Source organism: Brassica napus, chromosome A2 (genome assembly GCF_020379485.1).
Source record: "Brassica napus cultivar Da-Ae chromosome A2, Da-Ae, whole genome shotgun sequence".
Taxonomy (NCBI): Eukaryota; Viridiplantae; Streptophyta; class Magnoliopsida; order Brassicales; family Brassicaceae; genus Brassica; species Brassica napus.
This window is the reverse complement of record NC_063435.1, coordinates 25,059,921-25,075,419: the sequence shown is the minus strand read 5'-3', so window position 1 is coordinate 25,075,419 and position 15,499 is coordinate 25,059,921. Positions and strand designations below refer to the sequence as shown.

At 31.3% G+C, this 15,499-nt stretch overlaps 1 pseudogene; it reads right to left on the bottom strand.

The window, feature by feature from the left end:
- Positions 1–571: 571 nt before the first annotated feature.
- LOC106350312 lies at positions 572–13,750 on the bottom strand (annotated as a pseudogene).
- Positions 13,751–15,499: the final 1,749 nt, after the last annotated feature.

The window sequence follows — 15,499 nt, the reverse complement described above, 5'->3', positions numbered from 1 at the left end:
GATTAAACAAATCTCTTTGCTTCGTCTTTTAAATTTAAACTCATTGTTGCAAGTTCTATAGTACGGACTACGGAGGCGTTGAAGGTTAAACATTAGTGTTCTTTTGTTGAACTTTTTTCTTTTTAATAATGAACAGATTTTCTTGCGCCAAAAGGTTACTCTGGGATTATCTAATTCAACTAATGAAGTAACACAAGAGAAGGTTAGAGAAGCTAAAAGCTTTGAAAAGAAGTATCTCTATTTAACCACATTGTGGTGGTCCAGTAGTCTCCACTAGCCCACTAAAGGAGGAGTTACCATATTGGTTTAAGCTAGGGATTGATTCCCTTCTACAGTTCTACTGCAAAATTACTAACTTCAGATTAATCAAAAAAAACATGGGAACAAAAGAGAATTTGAACGATCTGATTTTGTAAATTAAGTGAAAGGAGATCAGTTACACGAAAGTGAGGAGAGCTGAATAAAATATTCCAAAGAATGTAACGAGATTTGCATTCTTGAGTCTTGATCATCGTTTTAAATCTGATCATTTGTATGTGTCTTTTGTGTCGCAGTTGAATGTAGAGTACCATTACCCAGAAAACCCAATATACTTCGACATCACAGACTAAGTTTTTTCAATGTGTTCTGTTCCACAAGGCTGTTATTACTGGAACCTGTAGTAATCTCTACGCACAACATAACCATAGTATAATGTAATTATGTAAATAATTAAAGCGAGATAATCATTTCAGAGATCAAACGTCGGAACTTCTGAAGATAAACCATGTGAAGCCTGATACATCATCCTTGGCAACAAGTGTCTGTAGGGATCACTCTCTCTTTTCACTTTCAAATAGGCAATGCATTGTTCAACCTCAGACTTGACTTGCAAGTAAAACTCTTGAGCCTTCTCTTTGTCTCTTAGCTCTTGTTCCTTGCCTGCCGCGAACATAAAAACAAAGTCATTCCTAGTATTTTCAGCTTCAAGAGAGAGAGTGACCAAGTTTAAGAGTGAGCAAATAGATATATACCTGCTGTTTCTATTGGTTTCCCAAAGTAAAGGTATAACCGCCCAGGAATCTTAGGTAGAATTACTGGGAGATAGCATTTCTGGTTTCCCAGTTCGGTTTCATCTCCTTCCCTAACAGTTTTGACGTTGAAAATCAGTTTTCATATGAGTTTTACTTGAATGGATTACAATGAGAAATATGATAATGAAGGCACCTTATGTTTCCAGCTTGCCTTGTTGCCTCTTCCATGAAATCCTTTAGGAACGGGATGTTCATTTGATCATCGGAATCGAGGACAAACTGAGAATATCATCCAATGTCCCATCAAAGTCAAAAGTAGACATGCGGTTTTTGTCCAAACCAAACTAGGCAAACCGGTTTTGGAACAATTCGGTTCGGTTTTTGATTTTCAAAAAAAATTAAGGGAAAATAAAAATAACCGAAAACCGAACTGAAAATAACCGAAATAGCCAAATTTAACCGAAAATATCAGACTTTTTAGAAAATTATACCAAAATTAACCAAACACCAAAAAATTTGGTTATTTTTGAAATTAAAAATGAAAATCGAAATTAACTGATAACCGAACCTAACCGAAATGTAATCAATTAATTTCAGAATTGGTTTTCAAAAATTTTGGTTAATCGAAACTGACGGTTCGGTTTTGGAAAACCAAAATCGCAGGGCTAGTTAAAAGTAGAGTTTAGCAGAGCAGAGAGAGAGGACAATGCTTCTTGCTAACACGTTAAACGAACATATCTAAAACGTGTTGTAGAAGCTGAGAAAGTCTTGAGTAATAATGTAAATTTCTGAATAGAACCATTCATGTAAACATGGAGGAAGTAGGAAAAATTGAGTTGAGAAATCTTACATCGCAGATGTCGTCTTCTCCAACAACACCAAATGGGACAATCTTGGCTCCAAACTTAGATGCAACTCTCACAAACTCTGGTTGCTCTGGCCAGAACAACTTGTATTCTTCACCCTGCAATGTCTCTTTCTACATGTTTAGACAAGTCTAGGAACACAAACGTTTGTTTTTTTTAACTCGGTGAGAGAAAGAAAAGCACCTTTTTATGAAAAGCCTCACGGATACCACCAGGATACAAAAGCACATGAGACTTTGAGCGCAGTAGATTGTAGATACTGAACTTGGAGATAGGAACTCCACCAATTAACTTAAATTTGTCAAAAATCTGTGGGTCGACAAACACATCCTGGCCGTCTAGAAAAAGCATTGGATGTGCCAAACCGCGCAAGTGAATATTTCTCTCTTTCAAGAATTGAGTTATCATTGGAATTAGCTCAAGTCCCAATAACATGTGATAGCCAACGAACAAAACAGGTCCTTCTGAGGGTATACCTTCAAGGCCCCTCACAATTTTACCATCTTCAAGTGTTGACAGATATACAGGTGAAGTAGGACCTATTAGCAATCTGCAGCACAGAAAAATTATCATTCAGTATTGGCTATAATATTGTACTTGATGAGAGTGATTTATTTTGTTGAGCATTTTTACTTGTGGTTGTATAGTTGTTGCTTTATCTCATATCTGGTAGGCATAATGTAATCTGAAAGGTGATCATGAGACTTCCCACGGCGAAACAAGTACACTTGATGATAGTAACCAAGTCTACACCATCCTCCTAACATGAGATATAGTTTGAAGTGTAGTTAGTATCAAGACTTGACTCAAAAGTATCATCTTTAGTGGATGAAGAGAGATCACTTACGAAAAAGAGAAAGTGTCCATTGCCTTTAAGCTTACGCACAATACATTTTGGCAATGTGCGTGAGTATCTGTCGATGTTTTCATTGTTCAGCAGCCAATGATCACGTCTACTGCAATAATCATAGCCAGAAATTCACATTAAACGTAAGATCTAAGGTAGGACATTACGTGCAAATCAAAGAGATTAAGAACACTTGAAAAAGAGAAACTTATTGGACCTCAGAAGTATCAATGTTTCAGCTCTGACCGCCTCTATGTGAGAATTGGCAGATGCGACAGTAGACTTAAGCAGTTCCAGCTTCCAAAGAAGTGTGTCCTTAGGGACGGTCCTACTCAAAGTCTGAAAAAAATAAATCTCTCCCGTTTAATTTTAGTTGTGATTTTTTAGGTTTATTCACACAGATTAAGAAAATATTTAATTTTGCATATTTCCAAAATAAAAACATCAATACTTATACACCTAATTATATTTCAACCAATAAAAAATAACGTGAAAAATATTGTTAATAAATTTTGCATTGAAATTCTAAAATGACACTTATTTTGAAATGAAAATTTTACTCTACAACGACAATTAAACTGAAACGGAAGGAGTATGTTTGTAAAGGATCTTTTACAGAAAAACTCATAGATCAATGAGTTTCTAAGAAGGTATCCTTACAGGAGGATTAGCTGAAACTGCAAAAAGATCTCTTAGTATCCCTCCACCAATTCCACTCATCTGATGGACTGCAAACTCATTCGTCAAAGCGTCTAACGCTGCAGTCAATGGATTGCCTGTGTAAGAAAGTCCGAGGAACAGATGAAAACATGGTTTAATGATGTTGTACAACATTCTACAGCAGTCACTGGCTCACAGCTTTCTAGTTACAATCAAGAAGACACTTTAATATCAAACTTGAAGCTCAACTAGTATGTTATCATTCACTTGGAGACACTTAATAAACAACATGAAGTCCATATAGAAATTGAGAAGAGAACAAAAGTGTACCTTGCTTAATACCAAATATTTCTTCCAATAGTGTACGAACTCCGTCTGCTAAAACATTCAGCATTCCTACCAGAGGTTGTGACATGAGGTTGTGGACATGTGTGGCTGCAACAAACAATGTCTACGATGATGTACAGGAACCATGACACTGTACCGACAATGTAAGACCGAACTTCGTACCTGGATTAGCCAATATCAAAGCAAGATCAATGTTGGGATTCCTAGCTGCAACATCTAACGCAAGACACGCTCCAATAGATTCTCCAACTAGATATATAGGTCTATTTGGAAAACGATAGCTCTCCGATTTAACTGTCCTCTCAATAAGTTGGACCAAGTCTGAAACACACAAACAAAAGGCTTTATACGCAATAGGCTATCTTTGCGGTTAACAAAGGTAAGGAGCAAGAGAAGGCACCTTTAGCAGGAGTACGGTCCCTGACTGGAATGTGAAGGCACCATACATCAAACACCCTACTCAAAAGACAACAAACAACATCAGAAATGACAAAATGAGGAATATCAAGAAACGGAGAAACCATGGATCAAGAAAAAAAAGGCGGGAACGTTGTGTAAATGAGAAAAGGCTAATGCAAATTTGTAAGCTTCTAAAGAAGTGGAGAATTTAAAATTACGCACTCCCCAAGTTTCTTGTGGTGACGAACAAGCCCAAGTCCAGTACCATCAATACCTACAAGGTTTTAATCTTGTTAGTCTTCAGTGTTCATGGAAATTTATGAGATTATGTCTAAAAATATGATACAAACTTATTTCTTTTTTCCAAAAACGGAATCTTCGGTATCATCAGCCATAGTCAAGTCAATGCTGTTCCAAACATTTACTAGGCTTAAAGTTTGTCGAAGTAATGTGGCCTTATAGGTGTAAATTAAAATTGGCAATGAAACATGAGTATTATAAAATGTGTGTGGTCTAGTTCGAACCAAGTATAACTACCTTCTCTATAAAAGCTGCATATCTCATATCTTATATATTAAAACAGAAGTTACAACCTTGATTCATGTGTGAACTTTTAAAAAATAGACCTAATGGAAATATTCATAGAAAGTCATGTTACATTTAATCTTTAATCTTATCATTTAAATTTTGAGCCTACCAAATATTTTTATTGAACTATCAATAATTAGATTTAAACAATATAAGATCCATTGGATTTATAGATAGTATAAATTAAATATATATAATTTAATGTTGTAATACTATACCTCCATATGTTAAATATTAAAATATATGTCGACGTTAACTTTTAAAATTATAAAGATTTTTTTTAAATAACAAAAATCATTTTATCTAACAATGATTAATCTTTACTATCTTAAACCAATGAAAACAAATTTTAAGCTATATAGTTTATTTTAAAAATTAAACAAAAACTAAATATTTAATTTTTACTCGATAACATAAATCTATGAAGCGAAAAGTTTAATTTTTTTAAAAACTTTCTAAATTTGTGAAATGTTACAATATCTTTGAATATGACAATAAAACAATATTTTTTATCATAAAAACAATAAAACAATATTTTACTAATCTTTATATATAGTTCCGATTTTAATAATGAAATAATAATCCGAAAATATATATATAGAAGAAGATACAAATATATGTGAAAGTTTGAAATAATCTACTCAATGAAAAAAATATACCGTAAACTTATTATGCTTTAAAAATTGATTAATATATTCCAATTTATAATTAAAAACAAAATATTTATATAAAAATAAATGAAAACAAAAACTCGCGCAATTACGCGGATCGAAATCTAGTATTCTTTAAAATGTAACCTACATATAATTTACATATTTTATGTTTAGCCAGTGTTCCAAAAAATATGTTTAGCCAATGATTGACGGTCCTGGCCATCAACAATCAAAGCTGTATTCATGTTGCCATTATAACGATATGGCGTGGCTGTTGAGGATCCGCCATGTGGGTAAACTCCAGAAATTAAATCTTACCATAGTGCTGTCTTCTATCATTGAGATCTCCCTATGTATATTGTAGGTGTTGTGTCCTGTTTTCTTAAATACAGTGTCGGTGATTAGTCTAGGTTCTGGTCTGGAATCTACCGGTTATCAAAATAAATATTTTCTTTGTTAGATGACGTTTTATAAATATGTGTATAAATTAAAAATATTTAGTATTTTATATTTCCTAAATAAAAACATCACTAATTATCCATCTAATTATAATTCAACAAATAAAAATGTTTGCATATATATATATATATATATATATATATTTATATTATTAAAATAGAAGTCATGACCTTTTTTATGTATGATTTTTTATTTGGACCATCCTAAAAAAATTATTAAATTATACATAACTTAGTTATAATATTTTTATTTTTATTTAAAACGCTAATAAATATCCTAAAGAAATGTCTAACAAAAATTTTCAAATATCTTTTAGAATCTTTTAAATTATATTTTCGAAATTAGTTATTTAAAATTACAATTATCACAAAGTATAGTTAGAAAATAAATTTTAGTTTAGTTTTGATTGTAAACAAAAATTAACAGTTATATAAAATACTTTAATAATATGTTAATGATAAGAACAATTTTAAATTTATTTAATTTTCAAAATTAAATTTAAGAAATATCTTTAAAAAAATATTCATTTCTATTTCTAATTTAAAAATAAAAATATCTTATCTATTTGACAAATAAATTATGACTTATTTCATATGTGATTTTTTTTTATCTAGACCATTTAGAAGTCATACCTATATACTTTTACCATGTAATACAATTAGGGCCTGACTGGTTTAACCGCAGCGGTTGCGGTTGCGGTTGCGGGAGTTTGCGGATGCGGGTGGTTGCGGTTTCTAGCGGTTTTAAGAGATTTGTACGACTGGTTATGCGGTTAGAAATTTGTGCGTTTGCGGGATACTTATGACTGGTTAACTACCAAATGCAGCAGCAGTTAAATAATAAATTAACAATATTTACATTTTATACAATTATAAAAATATCAAAAATAATAATATTATAATAAATATAAAATTTATATTTAGAAAGTTATAGTTTAAATTTTTTAAAAATATAGAAAATATTTTTATTTTAAAGTTTTATAATATTAATTAAAATTTAATTGATATATTTTAGCATTTTTATAATTTCAGTTTAATTTTTTTATTGAATTTTTTTATTTTTGTATTTATATTGTTTTGGAAAAAAAATAATTTTTTTTTATCCTCCCGCAAACGCCCGCAACCGCAAACGCTAGCTGGAACCAGCTTTTGAATTTATGAGGTTTAGAGCGATTTGGAGCGATTTGGAGCGGTTTAGAGCGGTTTGAGCGATTGTTGCAAAACGCCAGCAACCGCTACCAACCGCAAAAGCTGCGTTTTTGGGTGGTAGCGGGAAAACCAGTCATACCCTTAGTGTACACCTCCCTTCATAGATGAAACATTTGATTTTTATTCATATCGTATATATAAAACTTTAGTCTACTGTTATTAAATTTTGTATATTCCCTTAAGTTAAAAACCAATTCGGTTTATTATTTAAACAACTATACTAAATTGGTTTAGTTAATCACTATATACCAAGTTCTCTATCATGTAGGTTCAACTTAATTTAGTTTTCACATATATTTCGAATTTATAAATAAAATAAAACTATGTAAATCAGTATTGTTACATAATAATGTTTTCAAATTACATTTTGTTATAAAAAAAAATTTATAAATTTTATAATAATAATATTATACGCCACATGAATATTATTATAAAATTAGATAATATATAACACCAAATATATATTTTATTACATAACCTAAAATATTTTTGTATTAAAGAAAATCCGCACGGTCGTGCGGACGAAGATCTAGTTGAAAATTTAAAATGTTATTTAATTTATAAGAAAATATCTTCTTAAACGTTAACTATAAAAAGAACAGGAGTATTAGATAGGGAGGAAGAAGATTTAGAGGGACGAACCAGGTATGAAAAGGAGTAGAGGAGAGCCTTGAGCCTGAGAGTCACACTCCAACGGAGAGAACCAACGAGGCGGACCATCATCATCTCCCACGAAATCTCTCGCTTCCTCCAAGAAGTCGGACAAGCTCTTATGCAGATCGGGACTCGCCGTCTCCGCTTCCGAATACGGATTCTCCACCACCTTTGCTACCGCCGCTCCATCTTCATTCTTTCTTATCCGTCGAACACCTCCATGATGAGTCTTCGACTCTACGGAGTTAATGGCCGTGACTCGATATGTTTGTCGTCGTGTGTTTGTCTTCAAACTGCTGAAAACCGCGTTGGAGAGTCGTCTTTCTGACGAGACGGTAGAGAGGCCGGAAACGGAACCAAGTAGTGTAACCTCCATTCGTGATAAGTTTGAGAGAACGAAGAGAAAAATTTTCCGTAGAAAGTGAGAGCATCTGCAATGGTAGTATTGATGCAGTTTGAACTATTATTAAAAATATAATAAAAGAAGAAAGAAAGAAAAGAGTAGAGAAGAAAGAAAGGTAAACAGCTCTCGTACAAGAGCGCTAAACAAAAGATGGAGAACTTGATTCTATAAGTGTCATACTTATAATGGTGTGATGTTTAAAAACATAATAATTAATTTTGTAAAAAGATTAAATATTAGATGAGAGACTGTGTTATTAATATAATTAGGTGAGAGTTTATGTTTGAGAACATTAACTGTTGATGATGCTCTCAGAGTGAGAACGATAAAAACGTTTACAATGAGCCAAGAAAGTTCGCTGAAAACAATGCTTTAATATTTTTTTTTTGAAAACAATACTCTATTCGTTTCAGTTTAATTGTCGTTGTAAAGTAAAATTTCGTTTCAAAATAAATATTGTTTTAGAATTTCAATACAAAAGTTATTAACACTATTCTTCAATTTTTTTATTAGTTGAAATATAGTTAGGTGTATAAGTAATGATGTTTTTATTTTTAAAATGTGCAAAATTAAAATGTTTTTATTAATCTGTATGTATAAACCTAAACCTAAATCAAAAATTTAAAATGAAACAAAGAGTACTAACTGGAAATTATACACTAGGGGAGGACATGTTTGTATTTTTTATAATTAAAGAGTAGAAAGTTGGTTGAATTATTTTATTTTTAAGAAATGAATCCAGTGATAATGAACATGATTAAAGTAGAAGACAAAATAAGGAAAATAATTTTGTAGTTCAAGAATTTGGAATAGTTTATCCAACGTAACTAGAATTAAGAATAGCAAACCTATTTGAAAGTTGGCTCACTAAACTAATGTTTATCAACTGATAAAGTCGTTGGTTGATGGTTCATCAGGTTATTATATGAGTTATTAACACTCAAAGGCAGTTTTGATGTTTTTATTACAAGAAAAGACAGTTTCAACTACTGAGGTACTTTTTTAAAACTAAAACCAAATAATTGCTAACTAAAATAATTTATGTGACTAATATGGTCCCACACTTACAACTTGCATTACCTCTCTCCTCTCTCTATCTGATCATCACTATGTTTTCTTTTTCCTTTTGGAAAATATGTTCGACTTCTTCCTTTTTTACATGTAACCTATATTTTTTTTTGCAAATTTTTACTTTTCACCATCATAATTTTTTCTCTTTTACTTTATGTATCACTAATTTACTTTTTTTTTGTAGAGCTACAGATCCAAAAACTCAATACGGAGAAGAAGCAAAAGGATTTGGAACCTCCATAGAATGATTTCTTCAACTCAAAACCAAAGTCTCCGCCTCCTGTAACAGGCTTTCTCTCTCCGCCTCCGTCGACTGAAACCTCTGCCTCCATCTCTTCTCTGTCTCCTTGTTGCCTCCTACTCGTCGCCGCCTCTTTCTCGTCGCCATTGTTGCAAAAGCTTGATGGGCAACAATGGCCAGTTTTAGCTTTATTGCACATTTGGTCCCTAGAAATTTGAATATATTCATTTCTGATCTAAAAATATGTGTACATCGATGTGTACACTATTGTAAAGATATCTATGTGTACACATGTACATAGTTGTAAATGATATATATGTGTACATCGAAGTAATGATATCTATCGTGTACACAGTTGTAAATCATATATATGTGTACATCGAAATAATGAGTCAAATCAACTATATTTGTGTACACAGATGTAAATATATACGTGTACACAGTTGTAAATAATATATATGTGTACATTGAAGTAATGATAACTATATCCGTGTACACATATATATGAAAAATTAGATTGGATCAAGATATCTTAGAGACCAGAAATAGAGGTTACATTGTAACTTAACAATACTCACAACTAAACCTCTAATTGGATCAAGATGGGAGCAAAACATTTAGCACCGCAAAAAAACGTCAACGTGTACGCATGTATTAGTTGTCCACATGTACAATGTATTTTTTAAAAATCAGATGCACACTAGTTCTTTTGTACATTGCACAAGTTATGATGATTCTAATGATTTTGAGTATTTTATTATTGTTGCTCATCGCGCTTTTGCAACAAAGGGGGCGAGATGGAGGAGATGAAAGAGGCGAGACAGAGGCAACAACGAGAAGGAGGCGACGAAGGCAACAACGAGAAATGAATCTGATGTACATGTGTATTGTTGTACATGTGGATGGTAAAGAAAATGGTGTACATAGTTTATTGTTGTACATGCGTACTGTAGTACAATATGATACTTCATATTTATTTGTGTTCATTTAAGTCATTTAGGTGTGTCTTTAGCTATTTTTATTGTATTTTCATAGATGTATTCCTACTACAAGGGGTTAAAATGTTGTTTCTGAAGTTTATGACGAAATTAAGGACCAACTTTAACATTTAAAAAGTATTGGGTTACAAAATAAATAACAAATAAGTTTAGGGATCAAATCTGCAAAAATGCCCAAATTAGCCATTGTTGCTCTCAAGCTTATCGTGCCAGTTTCAGAGCGCGTCGGAGAGGCAAGAAGGTCACAGCGACGATGAATCACGACAAGGAAAGATGAGTTGAGACACAACACGGCATAGCGAGCTCGAACCACCACTGTTTCGCATTGCGGTGAAGGAGAAGATATGACGTTTCAACGGCGGCGAGAGCTTAGGTCACGGTGACGACAGAGACGAGTTGCAAAACATATACCAAAGATGAGATAAAATAATTGTGGCGGAGAAGAAAGAGTTGTGGCGGAAAAAAGAGATGCGGTGGAAAAGGAGAAAAGTGTGACGATGTGAAGAAAAGAAAAGAAGTTTTGATAATTTCTGATTTTTTTAATATGGTTTTAGGTTTCAAACGTGTGGTCCCAACTAAAGGAAGAAAGTTACTAATTTCCAAAAATTGTGGGGACATTTTAGTTACACCAATGACTTTAGTTAACAAAAACTACCTCAGTAGTCATAACTGTCTTATGTTGTTATTAAAAACTTAAAACTGCCTTACAGTGTAATATTTTCTTATTATATCGCTATTCACGTTTATAAATCTTTAAACTGATTGTTTAGTTAGTCATAAACTAATTTTGGAAAGTTTTGTTTCCATCTTTCTGCATCTAGAAGTCCAACTTCTATACTTTCTAACAATTTTGGGTCAACGATCTATTTTCTGACGAGAACTATCGTATAACATCAAATGTCTTTCGAACTATTGCCCCATTTTATATATCCCCCAAATAAAAGTTTTCTACTTGTTTCCGCATAGAATAAAAGTTGAATACTTATTTCTCCATAAAATCAAAGTTCGAAACCGGTAAACCCATAAATTGGATTACTCTGGTTTAATGTACATAAGTTAAACCGAAACTTACTAAATCTGAATGTAAACCAATAGAAGACCAAATTTAGACCCGACTAACTCAATTAAACCATCAACAGAAAACCCTAGACCCGATAAAAACCCTAACCGAAAGATAAAAAATCCTAACTCAGAGTCTGCAAAAATATTCACACTTTACTTCATACAATCCTGTACGTTTTGAACGTAAAGAAGTCCTCACGGTTTACTAGTTTTAATCAAAGTGTATTAAAGAGAAGAAAAACTTTGAGTCTGAGTGTGTGAACCTACCTCTTGTCTTTGAAAAATCTTGTTGGAGTCACATTCTTTCCCATCTTGACTTGATCTCCACTAGAAGTTCTCGCTAGCTACCAAAAGTTTTCACCAAACTCACATGTCTGTTTCTTGATGTCTCGTGCACACACTTTGTAGAAGATTGCGATAATATTAAGCTTTCCTTGATCCACACGTTTCTTCATCTTCACCGGCTCGTCCATGTACCAGCTTGATTCAGCATTCCTATGATTCCAAAGTAAGGGATTATATTAGACTTATTTATGCGCGATCTTTGTCGACGGGATTCTATTAGATAAGAAATTTCAGTTACTCTAGTTTTTGTTTACGTAACAGAGCAAGTGAAACTTGTTGTCTGTGTTTTGAAGAATCAATAACTTCTAACAAAATTTCCCAAATATCAAAGATGCAATTGAGACAAAAAATCAAAACTGAAGCTTCAGAGAAAAGCTTGAAGTTGTTGCCGGAGATCAATGGCGTTAGTCGGAAGTATCTTCTTACGGATTTGTCCTTGAAATTTTAACCCAATCGAAGCTTAAGAAGTAGAATTTGCAGCCCAGACATCACCATTATTGCAGCTTTCGGAAATCAGAGATTGAGACAATCGAATTTTGAATATCGATTTTAGCTTTTAAACTTGTCTTTGATTTGGATCTTAAAGCATAGTATGTTTATGGGCCGGGTATAATTTGGTAAAGTGTTGAATTCAAACCGGTTTCCAGGTTATATTTCTATGTTTTACGGTTTGGGCAAGTGATAATACAGAATACTGTCTAAACCGATATTCGTGGGAAAATAAGCTTAACTTTTTTAGGGGATATATAGAATCCTTTATATATTAAAGTACAAGTTACTTCACAAATCAAATTTTGACAAATCTTTTATATACTAAAGCACAAGTTACTTCACAAATCAAATTTTGACAAATGGAAAATACTTCAAAAAAAATTAATTGAAAAACAATTTTCTTTGATCCCTAATTTTTAGCAACAATTAACTGAAAAACAATTCTCTTTGATCCCTAATTTATAGCAATTATCTCAATATTTTATCCACGTTCAAAAGTTACTTTACCATGATTTCAAACTGTTTTTTTTTTCTTTTATATAAGTTTTGGTCTAATAATTTACTCTGTTTATTTTGTTTCTTTTTTTCCATCTTCTCCAACGAAACAATACATTTTTTTTTAATTTCTCTTAAATTTTGACTTCATGTTTCTTCATATCTTCTTTCTTTCTTTCTACACCATTTAAATATATTATTATTCTTCAGTCCGGATTAATACTTAAAAGTTTATTATTGACAAGATTTCAGGTTGATAGTGGAATTTTGAGAAGCAATTGATACTGGTACAGTAATTTTGAACATATTCGATTTTAAATCACTACAGCATAGCTAAATCAGAAGCTTCATCTATCTATTAATTTAAGGTAACAATTTGGAGAAATAGGATGGAGCATAAAATATTATTCTTCAGGAAAATCTATAACTACACTATCGGGCAGTGATTTTCCAGTTAAATAGAAGAAACATAAAGATGGAGCATACAATATTATGTTTTACTATTCATATAATATTTTAAATAATATTCACTCTGATTGAAAACTATGAAAATGATCAAATAATTTTTAAAACATGGAATTGACCTGTGCATAGCATAGGTGGTAATAACTAGCTATATATACATCTTTCCCAATAAACGAAACACTATATCATTCAACGCAATTCCTCCGAAAATGTCTACTCTGACTACTTTTCATGCTCTCACAAAATTCAGGCCTTATAAAAATAATCAGCGAGTTTAAGTTAAGTGCTTACAAGATGAACACCGCTTCTAGAGATACCTTTGAGATGGTATTAACAGACTAATGGGTAAACCAATATTTCTAAACATTTGTTGTGTTATAACAGATTATTGCTTTAACAAGCTAAACTAGTATTTCCTCTGTTTTTGTTTTATAGGGAAACAAAATCCAAGCTCGTTGCAAAAGAACACACATATACCATGTTCATCGTGCTATACCAGTTGGAAAACGGGGAGTAATTAAAAATGTTCAAATCAATGCAGCTAGTGGCAGGGCAGACGTGTTTCTGTTTATTTCCCAGAAACAATATTATATAGACTTTGATTTGTGATTCATGTCCACTATTTATTCGGTTAAAAATGATAAATATTTTAAAACCATAACAAAATGACGCAAATCAATCCATCTAATTAGGCTTTGTAAATATTTAATAGAGATATATTTTTTTTTTATGTTTTTGGGGTTACTTTTCCAATTGGTTGTATATTTGCTAGCGATTTTTTTTGTAAAGCTATATAAACAAAAATTTAAAATAAGGTATAAATCACAAATTTTAGATTTTCTTATTTAATAAAACTATTAAATCTCAAATAAATGTTCTAATATTATATACTTTATGTTTAGTTTACCAAGTAAAAGAAAAAAAATACAATATAAGAACAATACAACCTCAAAGCTTAAAAATCTACACTAAACAACATAAACAAGATACACCAATGTCAAAACTAATAACATATGAAACAATAACATGAACGTTTTTACAATAAACAAAACATATAATTACATCGAACATATATCCGTGCGGACGCACGGATCAAAAGCTAGTACAATATTATGTTCTACTATTCATATAATATTTTAAATAATATTCACTCTGATTGAAAACAATGAAAATGATCAAATAATTTTTAAAACATGGAATTGACCTGTGCATAGCATAGGTGGTAATACTAGTAAGATGATAATTCGGGAGACATTTGATACTATAAGATACTTCTCGTAGAAAAATAACTTTCGACCCAAATTTTTTTATCTTATAATATTTATCTTACTTTCGATTGGCGGGCTGAGCCAAATCTCTAGGTCCAAGAGTTCACATATCCCTTATATATTAAAGGAGTAGCATTGTAATAAATGCATTTATACTATAATAGACACGTGGCAGCCTCACAATGATTTGATAATAAATATGCCAATGCGTTCACACTATATTCATAAATGTATTCACACTATATACTTTGTATTTTTTTTATATAAAACTCATATGCATGGTTCCAATAAAACTTTGGATTTTTCGGTTCGAATCAAAACAAATAACGAATCAAAAGCTAAACTATATATATATTATTTTTATTGTTTACCGATAAAGTCGGGCAAAATATTTATAAGTTTTGATTCAATTCGTTATCCGTTTTGAATTAAACCAAAAAATATGGATATCCGTAACTTTACGAAGCAAATCAATTACTAAAATACAATTAAAAAAAAAAAGCAAATCACAAATACCAATATTTTTAGGAGCGATTATCAAATTCAATCTATTATATGCATATATATACATATATGTACAGAATTATATATATATATATGTTTATATATTATAGTTTATATAAGTTTTACAATATTTTTATAAATTAAATTTATTATATTAGGTATTAAAATTTAAAAAGTAAATAATATTTTATTTTTGTAATAAAACGTTATTATTAAATTTTCAATTAATTTTTAAATTTTATTTACGGATCAAATCAGATATTCTTTAAAATTCTAAATCATTTCGGATATCATAATCACCGACTATCCATGTGGCTAAAGATTGAATCGACATGAATGTCTCCAAATACTCGGATATTCGATCTGTGTCACCTCTATTTACGGATACAGTTGATTTTTTTATATAAAAAAATTCACTAATATCAAGGCCTTTTTACTTTTTAATTAATTTTAATTTTAT